Source organism: Photinus pyralis, unplaced genomic scaffold (genome assembly GCF_008802855.1).
Source record: "Photinus pyralis isolate 1611_PpyrPB1 unplaced genomic scaffold, Ppyr1.3 Ppyr1.4_LG3a, whole genome shotgun sequence".
NCBI classification, from domain to species: Eukaryota; Metazoa; Arthropoda; class Insecta; order Coleoptera; family Lampyridae; genus Photinus; species Photinus pyralis.
In genome coordinates, this window is record NW_022170509.1 from 19,886,252 (window position 1) to 19,900,815 (window position 14,564).

A 14,564-nucleotide genomic window follows, 5' to 3' on the forward strand; every position below is an offset into this window, starting at 1 on the left:
ATTCCTCAATGTGAATCATTTGCGAATGAATCGCCAATAATAGCGGTTGTGTGTGCTCCGGGCGTATGACGTTAAAACATCCAACGTGCAAGTGAAAAAATGGAAATATGCTCCTACATGTAAAACAATAATTTTGAAAGGGAGTGATGGACGGATGGGGTTCGTCCAACACCACTTTGGAGAGGCAGGCGTTGCTGTTCGAGATGCACTGCACGGGAAAAGAGTGAGTTTTAATTTTGTGGCAATAATTAATGGAATGGCAAAGATTAGGTGGTGCATCAAGGAGTTTTCGCCCAGGTTTACTTTTTGGGTGGTTCATTGCTCAAACTATATCTTAAAATGCACTTCTTTAATACCGCCCAATCCATAACTTTTAATAGGTATCGTGTAGGCCATGTCTAAAAGCACTCGTGTGTGAGTTTTTAGCATCTCACTTCTTGGACGCCGCTACTAGAGTAGCTTAGATGAATGCGTTTTGTGGATGAAACTCTCCGGAAAAGATGGAGTCTGTGATATGTCCGTATGGACCTGCAAGATCATCTCCATTATTTCTTGTGAGTACCTTAAAAATTACAATATTGGCAACCTATCCTCATTCTTGCGATAACGGTGTGCGCGTGCCTATATAGGAAACATTTTCATCCGGTTTCTTCCCCTTTATAGAAGCATAGTATCGCTGTACTCTCCTTTCAATGGTGCTAAGGATGAAAACCACATCCACACACCCTTGAAAGCCTAAAGCGTGTCCAGACGTATTTTGGTATAAGTACATGTCGAAGTGTGTAAAACCAGACATTGCCAAAGAGGAGAGATCTATTGCATTGAAATCAGAGCTAGAAGTGGATCGAGCTCTTTCAAACAGTAATTGCTTGCGAACTATTTTAAAGCTATGAAAACCTGATGACTCGGAAGCTTCTTTAGTTTTCCATTAAAAAAAGAACTTCGGTTCCAGAGCTTTTTTAATAATTGCAGTATCCTTTATACCAACAATGTGCACTATTATTTTCTACTCTTTATAAAAACCATAAAAAAAATTCCTTGCAATACCATGTAGAAGAGCGCGTGATTACTAAAAGGAGTTAATAATTGAAAAATGCTCGCGATAACAGGTTGCAGGAGTAAGCTTTGAGTTCTTTTCCAAAGTAATTGCACCACAATGACTGGTACCTAGCTACTATTTATTGTACAAGTGCTCGGAATGTAAGAGTGGTAAGTGCTGACTTTTACCTTTACGACTCAGGTAGTCAACTGTTTAATCACAAATGGAATTAAATGCTTCAATTATATTGTAATTGTGAATGGAATTCGCTAATACAGTAAATTGGGCTTATTTATTCCATTTTCATATGATCTCTAAGGTGCAATATCAGAAAGACATTTTTGAAAATGTGGATTATAGTTTTACCTTTGGTACCACACTCGACCACATTAATCAAACTATAGTTGCTCATTGAACAATTTCTCAATTGAAGCAAATTTTATTAAAAACACACTACAAATATTAAGCAAATATGCATCAAACTTGGAATCCATTTTTAAACCATTTGTGAAAATACAACTCATTACTAACAGTTAAAAAGTTAAAGACTTAAGTATAATAGGTAGGTATGGTTCAATGAAAATGAAAATGAAATGAAATGATGTTCAATAGAACCTCAATTCTTGCTAGTAGGGCTTATTGGAAGGATAGGCAAACTGGGCTACTTGGAAATACAAGGTTTCTATAATGCTACCTGGTGCAGAAGGTGCCATGGGGGTAGTCGAACGTAAGGTGCAGAAACCGATTGAAGATCGTCAGTGACTATACTTTGCAATTAGCCAAGTACAAGAAGTCTGAAAGTAGCGCTCTGCTCATTATCACAATGAACATGACAGAAAGATGAGACATTAAAAAAGGTAATGATTTGAGACAGCGTATGAAGTCTTTGGCAGGAATGGCATAAATTATTCGATGGGCAGTCTGAAGACTGGGCATATAATTGTGTATGGTGTTTGTCGGATTTAAACATGATAAGGAAGATATGACGTTTCGAAACTCATATCGAAACTAATTAAGAACGTCTGGAATAATTTAAATGCTTAAATCGCCAAAGACGATGCTAACAAAACTACCTGAGCTGTTCCTAATCTGCAAAATCCTAGACGACTTAGCGTTCAAATCAAGTTGGAGGCTGATGAATCAGAAAAACAGAACCAAAAAAAATCTAACAAGTCATCTTTGTGCATATGAGGGGGAATTTAGAGATAGAGATGCTGAGACACTTGCCAAGAGGTCTAGTCACAAACGAAGATGACAAACAAGAGGAAGTGAATCCAATTGTAAATCAGCGTGAATGTACCTCAGAGAACAGTGTTTCTCCTGATCAAGCTCTAGAGGGAGAAAGATCAACATTCAACAAGCCCAAGTGTTGTTATTCAGCCAGTTCCTGATGAACATCCTAGACCTGTTGAAACTGAAGATCATATGATCATTGAACATAAAGTGGATTTACCTGTTGTCAAAGTGCTTGAGCAATAAGTCGACATTCACGAGGATGAGCATGATGAGACGCGAGGTACAGGCTCAGAAGCAGGAGAAGCGATTACGCCGGCCCAAGAAGTATATAACGAGTAAGCTCAGATTCCTTCCCAAATAGGTACGTCCAAGGAAGCAAGGGAGAGCGCGGATCACAAAAATTGGCAAGGTGCCAATGAATAGTGAATTAAAATCCGTTAAAGAAATAACGATCACGTGTGAACGTTGTGCGAACCACCTAATTGCAAAGAGATATCCTGATGGGTCAATTAATGAAAAAGTATAAAGCAGGGCTCGTAGTAAAAGGATTCAGGCAACGAAAAGGAATTGATTACAAACAAAAGTTACACTTGGAACAGTTCGACATTTCCTCAGCGTTCCTGAATGAAAAGGTAACAGAATATGCAGCAGCCAGATGACTTCAGCGATGGATCTTGGAGTCTGTCGATTAAACAGAAGCTTGCGTTTGGTTTGAATTTGAAACAAGCGCATCAAGGTGTCGGAACTCCTGCTTTGAAGAGATTCTTCCTGAAATTGATTTTAAGCAGAGACGCTGTTTGCTGCGCCTGTTTATAAAGACTCCTGAGAAAAAGGAGATATACTCATTATACATATGTACCTACCTGTAGATGATGGTCTTATAGCAGCAAGTGATGAGAAACACACAAATGAGTTTTTATTTGATCCGAGACAGAAATGGAAAATTACTGAAAGATCGGTATCATTCTTCTTAAGTTTAGAGATAGAGCAAGTGGGCGGCGGATCCATTACAAGTAAGAATCCTATACGAAGAAGATTCTGAAGAGCTTTCGCATGATGGATTGCAATTCAGTGGTAGCACCTGTACAGAATGGAAGTACTTATCGAATCAGGGAAAGTAGATGATTATGCATAAATGTAGGTCCTTTAGCCTATCTCATGGTCGAAACACGTCTCAACATAACATATGCTGTAGGGCTAGTATCCAGAAAGTTGCAGAATACAACTAAAAGTGATTGGCAGAATGTGAAAAGGATATTCAGATTTCTAAAAGGAACTTTAGCTCTAGGTATCAAGTGCCATAGTGTTAGTAACAACAATGGAGTCATCGAAGGGTACAGTGATGCACGCTGATCATTAAAGACAGGACGCTCTGCTACTAACGTAATATGCTGGAGGTTAACAGCAAAGTTGGCTTCAAAGAAAATTCAGCAATATGTCAGAACTGAAGGGCGTGCTGACAGTGAAAGTTGATAATGAAGCTGCCATTCGACTTGCCCATAATCCCGACTTTCACAAAAGGACAAAACACATCAAGGTTAGCGTTAAGACACTTCTTTGTGTAAGAAATGGTTCAAGGAGAAAACCAGTTCTGCTAACCAATTAACTGGCATAGTGACAAAGGCAATTCCCATAGGCCAAGGATCGTGGAAATATGCACCGAGCTGGGATTGTGAGAAACAAGTACACTGTCATCAATTAGTATTAAAGCTCGTTACATTTATGATGGTTTAATAAATGTAAGTTACATGGTTTTATGACTTAAAACAAATTAATTATGAAATAATGTTTTGACTACAGTCATTAGAAAATAAAACGTCCTTTAAAAGAGATAGACATTACTCAGTTAATTCTATACATTTTGTAATTACACTGTTGCACTACAAGTGAAGTCAACATTACACAGGTCTCCGTTAAATTTTGAACTCTTGGAATAATAACATGAAATTTATATCTAAGGAAATAAATACATCCCTACAAAAGCGTAAGCGAATTCATGCATGCATAACTTATACTACGGATAAACAAACAGAAATCGTTTAACAAATTTATACTACAATATTGACTAATGTTCGTTTGCTTCTTGTGATGACTGGGATATTCTGATTTCTGAATATCTGCTACGGACTTGTAAGAAATTTTAAACAGTTTCTTATCTCTCTGGGCGGAATGTGCTCGCTTTTCTAAAACTACCCGAAAGAATCTTCCGTTAGTATTGGTCACAAGTTTCTTGGAGAACTTCTCATATTGGATTCAGTTTACCATCCATTGCATTTCGAAAGTAACCCTAATAAGTGTCAGTCAGTAAGTGCAAAAGAAATTATAATTTATATTTTAATAACGTACCAAGACTTTTGATCTGGTAATGTAAAGTGAGTCTTAATTATGCTAACGCCTATATCAGCACTGCATAACTCTTTCAACAGTAATGTCCAGACCTAGCTTTACATTTCAAACCCCCTTTTCTCCTTTGCATGCTTTCCCAACCCTCAAGAATCATAGGGTCTTCGGATCGGTGGAAACAGAGCGATAAGTTCCATTTTACCCAAAAGCCAGACCGAACTTGCGCCTATTCCATGAATGAAACATTTAATTGAAATTCCATTATTTTATTTTGAACTTGTAAGAAGAATTACAAAAAAACGTTCATTTTAATAATGAAAAGAGTAAATAACTATTTGAAGTTAATTTTACCACAAAATATATAGGAAACGATATTATCGGCATTATAATAAACGACTGAATAATGAAAATAAATCCTTCCTCTGTTCATGTTCTCCTGGTCGTCCGTCTTCAGATTTTATGTTCTGTATATACAAAATGGCAAAAAACATGGCCGGCTTTTCAGTCATCGAGTATGACGAGTTGCCTATACACCAGGCGGTATAATCCTAACTCTCCTAATATAGCATTTATTGGAATTTTGAGACCATTAACCGTATGGACTGAATTGGAATGATGTAAATATGTATTAGAGAGGTTTTATGAAAGGCAAATATGAAATGAATAGTCATTATTTCCGCGCGTAAACAAATCAATTGTTGGGAACGTGAAACCATTGTAATTGAATAAACAATGATGAAACGTTAATGCACCAACCAATTATAAATGCTGACGTTTATGTTTTTTAAATCTTTGATCTTGTGCTGCCTAAATGCAGTAACAAAGAGCAAAATTTTAACACATATTTCTTTCGACATCTAACGTTATTTCCTTGAACTGAATTGTACTTGTTACCATTAAATCCAGGGCACTGAATTATTGCCATCATAATGTTACATCGTATTCGCATAGATATCGCTACTGTTTAACAGAAAACTGCAGCTAACCTAATAGTCAGAATATAATCGATTCAGCAAACTAACATTAGATGTCAGAAGGATATGTTCTTTTGAATTTTAGGAACTACAATAAAAAAACAGAGGGAAAGTAGATAATTTTGATACTTTTCGGCAGTACGTACAAGTAACAAATTTACAAAACACATAAACTTCAGCGTTTATAATTGCGCTTGCTATGTACTTCATTAAGTTATATGTTTCTAGCACTCGGTGTGTGTTTTCGACCAGATGATCGACTTCATCATGATAGGCCCTATAGGAATGATCCGTCGTTACGAACAATCTGAAAGGATATCGTGGCGGTAGATTGCTCAAAACTTACCACTCTCACAGGAAAGGATTGATTGTTACGATCGATCATTAAACTGTTTGAAACGGAACAATAACGTGCTCAAATAATTCAATACCTCAGACTGAGACCATCACCGAATCGTTGATCGTAAAGAGCCATCCACTTTGATTAAGTATATCGTTACCGATCTTCACATACACTATCAATTTGCTGTTTTTGACGCCTCTTTACGCATTTCTTAACAGACTTGCTACCCATTTACTAGGAATTGGGCCCATTTTTAAAACTTTTTTGGAAATGGAACTCATTACGAACATTGAAGACTTAATTACATACTTTTATTTGCCAAATTCGAACCTCTTGGAATAATATGAAATTTACATCTAAGGAAAATACATCTCTAAAAAAGCATAAGCGAATTTGTGCATGCATAACCTTATACTACGGATAAACAAAATTGAAACTACAACATCGAATAATATTCGTTTGCTTCTTGTGATGAATGGAATGTCCAGATCAATGAATATCTGCTACGGATTTGTAAGCAACTTTTAAGTTTCTTGTCTCCCTTGGCAGAATGTGTCCGCTTTTGTAAAGCTACCTGCAACGATCTTCCGTTAGTACTTGTCTCAAGTTTCTTGTGGAACTTCTGGTATGGATTCAGTTGACCATTAATTACATTTCGAAAGTTACCCTAATAAGTGTCAGTAAGTGCAAAAGAAATTATAATTTATATTTTAATTACGTACCAAGGCTTTCGGTCTGGTAATGTAAAGCGAGTCTTAATTATGCTAACGTCTATATGAGCACTGCATAACCCTTTCAACAGCAATGTCCAGACCTAGCTTTACATTTCAAACCCCCTTTTCTCCTTTGCATGCTTTCCCATCCATCAAGAACCACAGGGCCTTCGGATCGGTCGAACCAGAGCGATAAGTTCCATTTTACCCAAAAGCCAGACCGAACTTGCGACGATTCCATGAATTAAACTATCAATTGAAATTCCATTTTCTTATTTTGAACTTGTAAGAGCAAGAAGAATTACAAAAAAACGTTCATTTTAATAATGAAAAAAGTAAATAACTATTTGAGGTTAATTTGACCACAAACTATAGGAAAAGATTTTATCGACATTATTAAAAACCTATAATAATGAAAACTGATCCTTCCTATGTTCATGTTCTCCTGGTCGTCCGTCTTCAGATTTTATGTTCTGTATATACAAAATGGCAAAAAAACATGGCCGGTTTATCGGTCATCGAGTATGACGAGTTGCCTATACACCAGGGGGCATAATCCTAACTCTCCTAATATAGCATTTTTAAAGTATATATTGGAATTTTGAGACCATTAACCGTATGGACTGAATTGGAATGATGTAAATAAGTACTAGAGAGGTTTTATGAAAGGCAAATATAAAATCCGCGCGTAAACAAATCAATTGTTGGGAACGTGAAACCATTGTAATTGAATAAACAATGATGAAACGTTAATGCACCAACCAATTATAAGTGCTGACGTTTATGTGTTTTGTAAATCTTTGATCTTGTGCTGCCTAAATGTAGTAACAAAGAGCAAAATTTTAACACATATTTCTTTCGACATCTAACGTTATTTCCTTGAACTGAATTGTACTTGTTACCATTAAATGCAGGGCACTGAATTATTGCCATCATAATGTTACATCGTATTCGCATAGATGTCGCTACTGTATGACAGAAAACTGCAGCTAACCTAATAGTCAGAATATAATCGATTCAGCAAACTAACATTAGATGTCAGAAGGATATTTTTTTTAAATTTTAGGAACTACCATAAAAAAACAGAGGGAATGCAGATAATTTTGATACTTTTCGGCAGTACGTACAAGTAACAAATTTACAAAACACATAAACTTCAGCGTTTATAATTGGTTGCTATGTACTTCATTAAGTTATATGTTTCTAACACTCGGTATGTGTTTTCGACCAGATGATCGACTTCATCATGATAGGCCCCATAGGAATGATCCGTCGTTACGATCAATCTGAAAGGATATCGTGACGGTAGATTGCTCAAAACTTACCACTCTCACACGAAAGGATTGATTGTTACGATTGATCATTAAAATGTTTGAAACGGAACGATAACGTGCTCAAATAATTCAATACCTCAGACTGAGACCATCACCGAATCGTGATCGTAAAGAGCCATCCACTTTGATTAAGTATATCGTTACCAATCTTCACATACACTATCGATTTGTTGTTTTTGACGCCTCTTTACGCATTTCTTAACAGACTTGGTACCCATTTACTAAGAATTGGGCCCATTTTTAAAACTTTTTTGGAAATGGAACTCATTACGAACATTGAAGACTTAATTACATACACTTTTAATTGCCACATTCGAACCTCTTGGAATATGAAATTTACATCTAAGGAAAATACATCTCTAAAAAAGCATAAGCGATTTGTGCATGCATAAACTTATACTACGGATAAACAAAATTGAAACTACAACATCGAATAATATTCGTTTGCTTCTTGTGATGAATGGAATGTCCAGATCAATGAATATCTGCTACGGATTTGTAAGCAACTTTTACGTTTCTTGTCTCCCTTGGCAGAATGTGTCCGCTTTTATAAAGCTACCTGCAACGATCTTCCGTTAGTACTTGTTTCAAGTTTCTTGTGGAACTTCTGGTATTGGAATCAGTTTACCATCAATTGCATTTCGAAAGTGACCCTAATAAGTGTCAGTAAGTGCAAAAGAAATTATAATTTATATTTTAATTACGTACCAAGGTATTCGACCTGATATAAAGTGAGTCTTAATTACGCTAACGTCTATATGAGCACTGCATAACCCTTTCACCAGCAATGTCCAGACCTAGCTTTACATTTCAAACCCCCTTTTCTCCTTTGCATGCTATCCCATCCATAAAGGACAACAGAGTCTTCCGATCGGCTGAACCAGAGGGATAAGTTCCATTTTACCTAAAAGCCAGACCGAACTTGCGACGATTCCATGAATGAAACTTTGAATTGAAATTCCATTTTCTTATTTTGAACTTGAAAGAGCAAGAAGAATTACAAAAAAAACGTTCATTTTAATAATGAAAAAAGTAAATAACTATTTGAGGCTAATCTTACCACAAAATATAGGAAACGATATTAGCGGCATTATATTAATAATCTAAAGAATGAAAACAATTCCTTCCTCAATCCTCAGTTCATGTTCTTCTGGTCGTCCGTCTTCAGATTTTATTTTCTGTAGGTATTATATACAAAATGGCAAACAAACATGGCGGGTTTTTCGGTCATCGAGTATGATGAGTTGCCTATACATCAGGAGGCATAATCCTAACGCTCCTAATATAGCATTTTTAAAGTATGTATTGGAATTTTGAGACCATTAACCGTATGCACGGAATTGGAATGATGTAAATAAGTACTAGAGAGGTTTTATGAAAGGCAAATATGAACTTAATAGTCATTATTTCCGCGCGTAAACAAATCAATTGTTGGGAACGTGAAAACATTGTAATTGAATAAACAATGATGAAACGTTAATGCACCAAGCAATTATAAATGCTGACGTTTATGGGTTTTGTAAATTTATGATCTTGTATTGCCTAAATGCAGTAACAAAAATCAAAATTTCAACAAACTTTTCTTTCGACATCTAACGTTATTTCCTTCAACTGAATTGTACTTGTTACCATTAAATGTAGGGCACTAAATTATTACCATCATAATGTGACATTGTGTTCGTATAGATGTCGCTATTGTATAACAGAAAACTGCAGCTAACCTAATAGTCAGAATATAATCGATTCAGCAAACTAACATTAGATGTCAGAAGGATATGTTCTTTTAAATTTTAGGAACTACCATAAAAAAACAGAGGGAATGTAGATAATTTTGATACATTTCGGCAGTATGTACAAGTAACAAATTTACAAAACAAATAAACTTCAGCGTTTATTGGTTGCTGTGTACTTCAGTAACTTTCTACTTTCATGTCTCCAGCACTCGATATGTGTTTACGACTGGATGATAAACTTCTTCATGATAGGCTCCATATAGGCAATGATCCATCGTTACGATCAATGTGAAAGGACATCGCGACGGTAGGATTGCTCAAAACTTACCACTCATACGAAAGGAATGATCGTACAGAGCCATCCACTGTCGATTCATCAATATCCTATTTGATCAAGTAAATCGTTATCGATCTACACATACACTACCATTTGTCGTTTCAATTGAACAGAAATAATGGTTTTGACAGATCAAGTGTACCACATAAAGATTGCCGCACAATTGTCCGTTCCATTCCGTCCCGTTAAAAAACGTTCAACATGAAAGACATTGAATTAAACATCTCTGCACACATTATCCCGTTCCGTCAAGACTCATAAGTGTGCGTTAGCGCCAACCATCGCCGGAACGGGCAAATATGCGGCAACCTTAAAGGCCTCTTTATGCATTCTTTTCAGTGCAGAATTTCTTAACAAACTTGGTAACCATTTACTAAGAATTCAGGCCATTTTTAAACATTTTTTGGAAATAGAACTCATAACGAACATTGAAGACTTAATTATCTGTTTATTTGCCAAATTCGAACCTCTTGGAAACATGAAATTTATATCTAAGGACATAAATACATCTCCAAAAAGCATGCATAACTTATACTGCGGATAAACAAACACAAATCGTTTAACAAATTGATACTACAAAATCTACTAATGTACATTTGCTTCTTGTGATAAGGATGTCCTTCTAATTACTGAATATCCGCCACGGATTTGTAAAGAAGTTTAAAACCCTTGTCTCTTGTGGCAGAATGGGTCTGCTTTTCAAAAACAGTCCGAAAGAATCTTCTGTTAGTATTTGTCTCAAGTTTCTTGTACAACTTCTCGTCTTGGAATGACTTTATCTTCAATTGCAATACGAAATGTGACCCTAAAGAAATTATAATTTGTAGTTTCATTACGTACCGAGGAGCAAGAAGAATTACAAAAAAAACGTTCACTTTAATATGATCTAAGACTTTAATGATGGACAAGTAAACAACAGTTTCAACCTTTGAGGTTTACTACTCAGCAGTCAGGAAACGACATTATCGGCATTTTCATAGAAACTGGTAACAATTACAATTATCCTTCTTTGTTTATGTTCTCCTGGTCCTTAGCCTTTAGATTTCGTGTTCTATACATACAAAATGGCAAAAAACATGGCCGCTTTTCAGTCATGGGGTTAGACGAGTTGCCTACACACGAGGGTGTACTTGTCTAACGAGTCTATTAAAGCCTTTTTACCTATTTTTGAAAGTATATATTAGAATTTTGAGCCATTATTCTTACGTACGGCATTTCATTAAATTTAAAATGATGTAAATAAGTACTCGAAGTGGTTGTATGAAACAAAAATGTGAATTTAGTATTCATTCTTTCCGCGCGTAAACTAATCGTTTGTTGTGAATAAACAATGATGAAAAGTAATGCAGCAATCAATTATAAACGCTGAAGTTTATGTGTTTTGTAAATTTGTTACTTATACATAACTTAGACTAAGAATTAAGGTACATACTGTCATTGTTTAAAACTGTCTAAATGTATCAAACTTACATGTTGGTTTTTTTAAAATTTAAAATATACTTCGTTCTGACATCTGACGTTAGTTTGCTGAATCGATCATATTATTACTAGTAGGTAGATGCAGGTTTCTGTCATACGGTGGCGACATCTATGCGAATATGATGTCACATTATGATGGTAATAAGTTACTGCCCTACATTTATTGGTAACTTTTACAATTCAGTTCAGAGAAATAACGTTAGATGTCGCAACAATATATTTTTGAAATTTTGCTTTGTGTTGCTACATTTAGGCAGTACAAGATCAAAGTTTTACAAAACACATAAACTTCAGCATTTATAATTGGTTGCTGCATTATCGTTTCATCATTGTTTATTGAATTACAATGGCTTCATGTTCCCAAAAATTGATTTGTTAACGCGCGGAAAGAATGAATACTAATTTCATATTTTCGTATCATAAAAACTCTCTAGTACTTATTTACATCTGTTTCAATTTATTGAAATGCCATACGTATGGGTAATGGCCTCAAAATTTCAATATGAACCTTAAAAATATGTAAAAATGCTTTTTAGGCACGTTAGGATTGTGCACCCTGGTGTATAGGCAACTCGTCATACTCGATGATCCGAAAAACCGGCCATTTTGATCTAGTAGCCCGATATTCAAACTGTTTGAAATTATGGATTCTACAGGCCACATTCTATAAGAAAATTGTTTTTTCCGGGTCGATCTGAGACAATTTTTTTTGAGGTCCTCAAAAAAAGGCAGTGTACAGCCTTCCTTTTTTTACCAAAAATCGACTGCACCAAAATTTCTCGGGAAAACACTTGTTCTTATTAATTTTGGTGCGTAGAATCCAAAACAATTCGTACTTTTTCGATCAGACTTCCCAATCAAAAGTTATGGACTAGAAACCAATTTCGAAAGAAAGTTCAAAGGCTGTAACTTTTGATCTAGTATCCCAATCTTCAAACTGTTTGAAATTATGGACTCTACAGGCCAAATTTCTCAGCTCTTATGGGATACATACTTCCCCATCAAAAGATCTTTTTTAATCAGACTTCACTTTTTAGCCGGTCTCAAGCAGTAACCTCCATCGCTAGCTAACGACGACACTTTTCCGATGCGAAGACCGAAGGAACTAGTCAACTCTGCAATTCTCAACAAAGACCAACATTCTTGGGTAAGACAATGAAATCCTGTTTATACGTTTCTGGATAATCTTATTGTTGTAGGGATGAATACTGTTCACCATCACCACTTCGAATTCGGCGCTGTCATCATCATCATTCCGGTCCATCCGTCATCGAGGTTTACTGGTAGCTACTAGTAGTCAATCAAAGCGACTATGGTGTTTCACTACTAGTAGCTTCAATTGAGAACAAAATATACGTAGCAAGTTATTTATTTTTTAAGTTATCACTGTTACAAGAAGATCTTTGTAATACAAAAAAAGAACCTTATTTCATTTGTTCATCTCTAGAATTATATTGTACTGCCCTAACTGCACTTTGCTGGCAGCTGGCACTAGTTCATCACACGACATAGTCTCCCCCAGCAAAAAAACAATGAAAACTGTGAAAGCAAACGAAATTTTTTTAATTAAAACTTTATTAAAAATTACCCAAATGTAACTATTGAAAAATACAATAAAAAAGTCAAAAATTTTTTTTTTGTTTTTTTTTGAAACATTTCTTTTTGAATCAAAAAACTTTTTTGAATCACCTTTTTGAATTCAAAAAACTTTTTTGAATCACTTTTTTGAATCCAAAAAACTTTTTTGAACACTACTTTTTTGAATCACTTTTTTGAATCCAAAAAACTTTTTTGAATCACTTTTTTGAATCACTCCTAACTTTTTTGAATCACTTTTTTGAATCACTCCTTTTTTTGAAATTTCTCTTAAAATCTCTTATAAGTCGTCACTTGATACTTGATACTTGATACTTGATACTTGATACTTGATACTTGATACTTGATACTTGATACTTGATACTTGATACTTGATACTTGATACTTGATACTTAATACTTGATACTTGATACTTGATACTTGATACTTGATACTTGATACTTGATACTTGATACTTGATACTTGATACTTGATACTTGATACTTGATACTTGATTGATACTTGATACTTGATACTTGATACTTGATACTTGATACTTGATACTTGATACTTGATACTTGATACTTGATACTTGATACTTGATACTTGATACTTGATACTTGATACTTGATACTTGATACTTGATACTTGATACTTGATACTTGATACTTGATACTTGATACTTGATACTTGATACTTGATACTTGATACTTGATACTTGATACTTGATACTTGATACTTGATACTTGATACTTGATACTTGATACTTGATACTTGATACTTGATACTTGATACTTGATACTTGATACTTGATACTTGATACTTGATACTTACTTGATACTTGATACTTGATACTTGATACTTGATACTTGATACTTGATACTTGATACTTGATACTTGATACTTGATACTTGATACTTGATACTTGATACTTGATTCTTGATACTTGATACTTGATACTTGATACTTGATACTTGATACTTGATACTTGATACTTGATACTTGATACTTGATACTTGATACTTGGTACTTGATACTTGATACTTGATACTTGATACTTGATACTTGATACTTGATACTTGATACTTGATACTTGATACTTGATACTTGATACTTGATACTTGGTACTTGATACTTGATACTTGATACTTGATACTTGATACTTGATACTTGATACTTGATACTTGATACTTGATACTTGATACTTGTACTTGATACTTGATACTTGATACTTGATACTTGATACTTGATACTTGATACTTGATACTTGATACTTGATACTTGATACTTGATACTTGATACTTGATAATTGATACTTGATACTTGATACTTGATACTTGATACTTGATACTTGATACTTGATACTTGATACTTGATACTTGATACTTGATACTTGATACTTGATACTTGAAACTTGATACTTGATACTTGATACTTGATACTTGATACTTGATACTT

At 34.8% G+C, this 14,564-nt stretch overlaps 4 long non-coding RNA genes across 4 annotated transcripts; 1 reads left to right on the top strand and 3 right to left on the bottom strand.

Moving 5' to 3' along the window:
• Nucleotides 1-37: 37 nt before the first annotated feature.
• Nucleotides 38-13,162, top strand: LOC116165408. The gene is made up of 4 exons (XR_004144142.1): nt 38-223; nt 427-554; nt 12,569-12,678; nt 12,731-13,162. It is a non-coding gene; the product is annotated as an uncharacterized LOC116165408 (long non-coding RNA).
• Nucleotides 6,225-7,011, bottom strand: LOC116165407. Its single transcript, XR_004144141.1, has 2 exons — nt 6,658-7,011; nt 6,225-6,602 (listed from the first exon to the last, which is right to left on the bottom strand). It is a non-coding gene; the product is annotated as an uncharacterized LOC116165407 (long non-coding RNA).
• LOC116165405 lies at nt 8,259-9,203 on the bottom strand. The gene is made up of 3 exons (XR_004144139.1): nt 9,043-9,203; nt 8,691-8,960; nt 8,259-8,635 (listed from the first exon to the last, which is right to left on the bottom strand). It is a non-coding gene; the product is annotated as an uncharacterized LOC116165405 (long non-coding RNA).
• Nucleotides 10,481-11,032, bottom strand: LOC116165406. The gene is made up of 2 exons (XR_004144140.1): nt 10,913-11,032; nt 10,481-10,857 (listed from the first exon to the last, which is right to left on the bottom strand). It is a non-coding gene; the product is annotated as an uncharacterized LOC116165406 (long non-coding RNA).
• Nucleotides 13,163-14,564: the final 1,402 nt, after the last annotated feature.